We start from the raw sequence: 7,583 nt of genomic DNA, 5'->3' as shown, positions 1-7,583 counted from the left end.
TTCTAGAGCCAGACTTCCAGGTCTAAACCCTGGTTCTGGAATATATCATCTCTGTCCTTGTAAAGTTGTTTAACCCCTTGGTTTCTTCATCTGCAAAATGAATTTGATAATAAGATCTATCTGCTAGGATTGTTATGAGAATTAACTGAGTATACATCAAGTTCTTACTATCATATATAGTGTTATTTTGTCAGTGTCAACCATTATATTATTACTTATTTGAATGAGAAATTTATGAAATAATACTATATTATCTGCATCCTAAAATTTTTTTCATGAAACTTTAAATTGATTTCACAAATACTGGGTTTCAACCGCAATTTGAAAATAATAATGCTTAGCTAGACACTCTAGCCTCCCTGACTTATTTCAAAAAAATTGTTCAACACTAAAGGACCTATGCTATCCATGCTTTTCATCGTTAAATAGACTCATATCCTCTCTTTTTTCTATCATTTCTCTGCAGTATAGATAGCATTTAGCTTCTGTAGCTGGCCCTGCCGCTTCTTGAAACCAATAACCAGTTAGCGGGTACAAGTTCAGAAACCCACATCTCAAAAATCAGCAGTCTTTTTCTTCTACTTTAAGTATACTGACTGTTAAAATTTACTCAGTACACTCTGTGTGTGGGCAGAGTTCTAATAATTTTAACTCATGTTATTTCATGTAATCCTTAAAAAGAACACACGACCCTGTGAGAGAGCTACTACTGTTATCCCTACTTTAAAATGGAAGGTATTGAGACACAGAAAAGCTAAAGTATTTGCCAAAGGCACACAGACAGTAAGTGAACTGGGACTGAAAACCAGTGAGTCTGAGTCAAGAACCCTGGACTTAGCATATGCCTTAGCCCTAACAGTAGGGTTCTACATTCAAGGGTGGGGGAGTCAGGTACTGTGTGTTACAGATTAGCATTCACTGCGGAAAATCCTCAGAGAGAGACCAGGAACCTGCTGCTCTCTTTTTGAGAATTTTCTATGCCTCCTAACTTCTCTATTCCCCAGTTTGTTGGCCAGGGGCTTTTGTCCAACTCTTTTATTGCTTGTTTTTTGTTTTTTGTTTCTTTTTTCTCCTGGCCCTGCATCCTGTTGACCTTCTCCCTGGTCTTTGAAATTACTCTAAACCTTTTTACATGCAATTAGCCTCTCCTAACACTGTACATCTTTAAAAAAGTGTACACACCTCAATTATAGCAGCTAACACACTGGAATATAATTGGTGGTTTATGTAAGTCACTCCTGCCAGGCTGGGAGCAGCTCTGTGCTTTTCGTATTTACATTTCTATCTATAGTGTCTGGCACAGAGCCCATCAAATAGTTGGCATGCACTAAGTAAGCATTTAACAAGTGTGAATGGAAAAACAGGTGGACAGACCAATGAACCTCTCCCCCGACGGCGAGAAATTGTTCTTTAATGTCATCTCCTGATCCATCCACTACACTGCTTCCCTGCTGTCCTTCTTGGCAAAGGATTTCCCCCCAGACTGGGAAGTTTAAGAAAAAAAATATAATAAAATACCTCAGAAACATCTTGTCTTAGGAGAAATTACTATGATGATTTCACAAACTAAAAACTCGTCCCACATTAATGCCTCTTTTGTGTTTTTGTTTTTAATCATTTCCAATATTAGGGTGGCCTTTGATTCTCAAAGATGCTATTCTTCTGATTTTGGGCAGATCTTACTTAACTCCTTCAAATAAACCTCCATTCCTATCACTTTCACCCCCAAGTTTCCACCCCACCCACTTTCCTGTGACTTTGAACCACTTGTGAGGCTGTTAGAAATCATTTCCTTGTGGAGACCTGGTCCCTTCTGCACATCAGTGTTAGGATGATCTCATCAGTGACACCAAATACCCTGCTGCAACTAACAACCTGATAATTAAGTGACCTGATCATTAGATAATTATTATATATAACTTCAATAATCTGTACTCTTCTTTCTGTCTTAGGATACTCTTTAGCCAACAATTCTAACAACTAAACAAATCACTTTTTCAGAGATTTCTTTCTTTTTTTTTATTGTCAAATTGGTTTCCATACAACACCCAGTGCTCATCCAACAGATGCCCTCCTCAATGCCCATCATCCACTTTCCCCTCTCCCCACCCGCCGTCAACTCTCAGTTTGTTCTCAGTATTTAAGAGTCTCTTACGGTTTGTCTCCTCCCTCTCTATAACTTTTTTTCCCACTTCCCCTCCCCCATGGTCTTCTGTTAAGTGTCTCAGGATCCACATAAGAGTGAAAACATAGGGTATCTGTCTTTCTCTGTATGGCTTATTTCACTTAGCATAACACTGTACAGTTCCATCCACGTTGCTACAAAAGGCCATATTTCCTCTTTCTCATTGCCAAGTAGTATTCCATTGTGTATATAAACCACAATTTCTTTATCCATTCATCAGTGATGGACATGTAGGCTCTTTCCATAATTTGGCTATTGTTGAAAGTGCTGCTATAAACATTGGGGTACAAGTGCCCTTATGCATCAGCACTCATGTATCCCTTGGGTAAATTCCTAGCAGTGCTATTGCTAGGTCATAAGGTAGATCTATTTTTAATTTTTTGAGGAACCTCCACACTGTTTTCCAGAGTGGCTGCACCAGTTTGCATTCCCACCAACAGTGCAAGAGGGTTCCCGTTTCTCCACATCCTCTCCAGCATCTATAGTCTCCTGATTTGTTCATTTTAGCCACTCTGACTGGCCAGAGGTGGTATATGAGTGTGGTTTTGATTTGTATTTCCCTGACGAGGAGTGACATTGAGCATCTTTTCATGTGCCTGTTGGCCATCCGGATGTCTTCTTTAGAGAAGTGTCTATTCATGTTTTCTGCCCATTTCTTCACTAGTTTATTTGTTTCTCGGGTGCGGACTTTGGTGAGTTCTTTATAGATTTGGATACTAGCGCTTTGTCTGATATGTCATTAGCAAATATCTTTTCCCATTTTGTTGGTTGTCATTTAGTTTTGTTGATTGTTTCCTTTGCAGTGCAGAAGCTTTTTATCTTCATGCGGTCTCAATAGTTCATTTTTGCTTTTAATTCCCTTGTCTTTGGAAATGTGTCAAGTAAGAAATTGCTGCGGCTGAGGTCAGAGAGGTTTTTTCCTGCTTTCTCCTCTAGGGTTTTGATGGTTTCCTGTCTCACATTCAGGTCCTTTATCCATTTTGAGTTTATTTTTGCGAATGGCGTAAGAAAGTGGTCTAGTTTCATTCTTCTGCTTGTTGCTATCCAGATATCCCAGCACCATTTGCTAAAGAGACTGTCTTTTCTCCATTGGATATTCTTTCCTGCTTTGTCAAAGATTAGTTGGCCATAATTTTTCAGAGTTTTCTATATCACAATCCTAATTTCAAAGGCATCAGTAAGAATTTCAATTCCACAAATTCCCTAACTTGCTATGAACATAATTATGATGAATGAACAAATGCTTGCATTTTTGTTAATTAGTTAATAAAATTACTGAGGCATAAAAACATGCAATGTTATATTTTACATTAACTCAGTTTTAAAGAATAAAAATTATATACCACTAGGATCTCCATAGAGATATAACCTACCCAAACCGCTAAAAACTTCATTGGATACAGCAAGACACACTTTATGACTTAGATATTTGAAAATTTCTAGATGGTGTTTTATCAAGTTTAATAATATCAGTTTTATATTCGACAAACACATTGTATTTACAGAGGAGTAAATACACTATACTTCTATTATGTGCCAAGTGCTGGACTGAGTGTTCGATATGTATTACATCATTTACTCATTACATCTATTCTAAGAATTATATTTTAAGTCAATAATTTGAGAAAATTAATTTACTCATTTATACACCAATTTGTGTTGTGCACAAACTCCCTTTTCTGTGTACTTTGTACATTCTGCTGCGTGCTGGCAGGCACACAAATGCACAAAACAGCGTTCACCCTTAACTTACTTTCTGCTTTGAAGTTTTTACCTCTAGCCATTATGAATATTTTTATGAAAACAAAATATGTAGATTTGTATGAAAATGGTACAATCGTTTTGGAAAACATTTTGGCAGTTTCTTAAAAAATATAAATATATGCCAAATTTATGTCCCAATAATTTCACTCTTTGGGAATTTAGTAATTCTTATCCAAGGAAAATGACAAAATATTTCCACAAACATTGTATTTGCATAGATATTAATAAAAGTTTTATTCATAATGACCAAAACCTAAAAGTAATCAAAATGTCCACCAAAAGGTGAATGTATAAACAAAATATGATATCTCCATATATCCATACAATGAAATTTATGCATCAATAAAGGAAAACGGGGCACCTCGGTGGCTCAGTTAGTTAAGCGTCTGATTCTTGATTTCAGCTCAGGTCACGATCTCATGGTTTGTGAGCTCAAGCCCTGCATCAGACTCTGTGCTGACAGTGCAGAGCCTGCTTGGGATTCTCTCTTGCCCTCTCTCTCTGCCCTTCCCATGCTCTCTTTCTATATATTTCAGAATAAATAAACTTTAAAAAAAGAGGAAAAACTACTGACTTATGCAACAAATGGATATTTATGAAAAACATTATGCTGATTTAAAGAAGCCAGACACCAAAGGGTGTGCATCGTATAATTTCACTTACACGAAACTCTTCAAAAGATAAATATAATCTTGACACAGAAAGCTTAAAAGCATTTACCTGAACACAGAATTGTTCAAGGGATATAGAATTGACTGGGAAGAAACATAGGGAACATTTTAGAATGATGGAAGTTTTCTATATCTTAATTGTGGTGGTATTTGTCAAAATTCATAAAACTCTACACTTAAAGTGAATTATTTTTATTTTATGTATACTATCTCAATAAAATTGATTTTTAAAAATTACATATACACATCTGGGAAGCAGTGTTTTGTGTCTGCGTTTGTGGGTATGACGTAATAAAGAAATCAGAACAGAGGAGGAACCAAAGGTCGAGTACTAAATCGATAGATTTAGTAGGCAAAAACAAATTTTATTGGGAAGGCCTTATACAACTATTCATGTAAGGACATACGTTTGCACTTGAGATCCCTAGCAGCCAGAATACAGAATGAAATATAATCAGCTACAAGATGGAATTTTATAATAACTTAATTTCAGTACATTTTTGAATTATATAAATATTTAAAAATAGATTTAGTGTACCATAAAGCATGCATTGAATCAAGATTAAACACAAGCTCAGAAGTAGGATGTTGTGATTAAAATTCTTACTCTTAAATCTCCCACTTGGGTCATGCTTCCAAGTAACACTTCAGGGAAACTTCTAAATGGTGTTAACTCTTCCTAAACATGCTTCACCTGACCAGATTACAAATGCTACAGACTGCAAAGAAGCAGGAGCTGTGTGTTTGTGTTTATACTTTTCACTTTTAGGTTTTTTTCAGTTGAGTTCTACTGTGCTTTTTTTTTAATGTTTATTTATTTTTGAGAGAGAGCACAAGTGGGGTAGGGACAGAGAGAGAGGAGGACAGAGGATCCAAAGCTGACTCCATGCTGACAGCAGAGAGCTCAATGCAGGACTTGAACCCACGAACCACGAGATCACGACCTGAGCCGAAGTCGAACGCTTAACGAACAGAACTACCCAGGTGCCCCCACCGTGTTTTGTTTTTAAATCTAAGATCCACGTTTTTCCACAAACTGAGACATTAGGTAATATAAAAGTATATGTTATAGAGAAACAGAAAGGAAGGGCAGCTTGTGCCCAAAAGACACATTCACTGTACATCTTACTTTACAATTTAGGGTAAAAAGATACCATGTCTTTTCCAATAGCACAAACACAACTTCATAACCCCATTACATAAAGTATTTTCTTTTGTTGATCAACAGCCAACAATTTTCCCCAGCTAATATTTGCATTTCAGCAAAAATGGATTCTGACATTTGTCTGTGGTTTGCCAAATGCCTTCTCCTACTCCAGACTCTAGGCTGAAGCCTATACCTGCACAGAGGAAACTGGAGGATCCTTAGATCAGCATTTAGGTGATTCAGCATCGAATTCTGTTTTGACTTTGCTTTCTACTTCCAGAACCCAGACCTTCTATCTCAGTTCCAATGACCAAGTCTTTACCTTGGTGTTGTGTCTGAACCTTAAGGTGATAGACTGTATACCATGTTCAGCACGTCTAAACCTAGAAGTCTGCATAGCTCTACAGTTTCTCTCAGGAACCTGAGTCCTGTGCTACTGTTCTGTTGCCAAATTGTTCTGATGCTGTCACCTTTCTGAATCACTGCACATGCTTTGCATGCAGTTTATTTCATCCTCCCACAGCCTGGACCACCAAGAACCACCAATCCTTCATTCCCAGAGACCAACATGTGGTGGTACAGCTCAGTGATTCTAGACCACTGTTGCCCTAACCATGCGTAGGCTTCACTTGCTGGCTAATTAAAGAATATCTGGGAGTGAGACCTAAGTATGTTCATTTTTTAAAAACCCTCCAGATGATTCTCAAACTCAGGCTGAGAATAGGGCGAGGCAAGGGAGGGTGCTAAATTTAAGGGGGGGGGTCCATGAAAACAGTAATCAGGATGTAACTTTAGTGTACTATTTTTTTAAACCATAATAAGCAAAAAAGTAAAATTTTAAGTAAAGGCTTGGAGCCTGAGTTGAAAGGGAAATTTTCATAATATTGATCATGTCTTTATTTAAAATTTTGGTATTTTATTCATCATAGGCTTATTTGCATTTATACTAATTTAGAAAACAGTCCATGGAAATATTGATTACATTATGTGCTGAGGTTTAGGGTGTCCCCTGAAATTTTGCTGTCTCTTTATCCTGGTCTGGGCCGTACAAACCACTGACCTAGTCGGATGCTCTACATCGTCTCTGACCCTAGTGCCAGTTGACCGTAGTGAGCAGGTGGGAAATTGTGCTCTCTACAGACAACTGGCCCCTGGGTCAGAGATGATGTAGTGCTTTCCACTAGGTCAATGGTATATATATGAAGAACAAGTCAACTGCTTTTGTCCAGGGTCCCAATCTCTTTCTTAAGTCTTAGTCTGATTCTAGGAAATACACCTGCATCCAAAATATGTAGGAGGACTAAGCTAGTCCTCCTTTTTATTTTTATTAATATTTCAGTTAGATTTTTTAAATGTGTACTTATTTGTTTTAAGAGAGAGAGAGAGAGCACGAGTGGCAGAGGGGCAAGGAGAGAGGGAGGGAGAGAGAGAGGAAGAGAGAGAGAGAATCCAAGCAGCTGACAGTGCAGAACCTGACCTCACAAACCATGATATCATGACCTCTGCTGAAATCAAGTGTTGGACACTTCAGGGCACCTGAGTGGCTCAGTCAGTTAAGCATCTCACTTCGGCTCAGGTCATGATCTCATGGTTCATGGGTTCGAGCCCTGCATCGGGCTCTGTGTTGACAGCTCAGAGCCTGGAGCTTACTTCTGATTCTCTATCTCCCTCTCGCTCTGCCCCTCCCTCACTCATGCTCTGTCTCTGTCTCTGTCTCTCTCTCTCTGTCTCTCAAAAATAAATAAAATGCTAAAAAAATATTTTTAAAAAGAGTTGAATGCTTAACCGACTGAGCCACTGAGGCACCCCAATATGC

This window comes from Lynx canadensis, chromosome F2 (genome assembly GCF_007474595.2).
Source record: "Lynx canadensis isolate LIC74 chromosome F2, mLynCan4.pri.v2, whole genome shotgun sequence".
Lineage (NCBI taxonomy): Eukaryota > Metazoa > Chordata > Mammalia > Carnivora > Felidae > Lynx > Lynx canadensis.
This window is presented reverse-complemented; position numbering follows the sequence as displayed.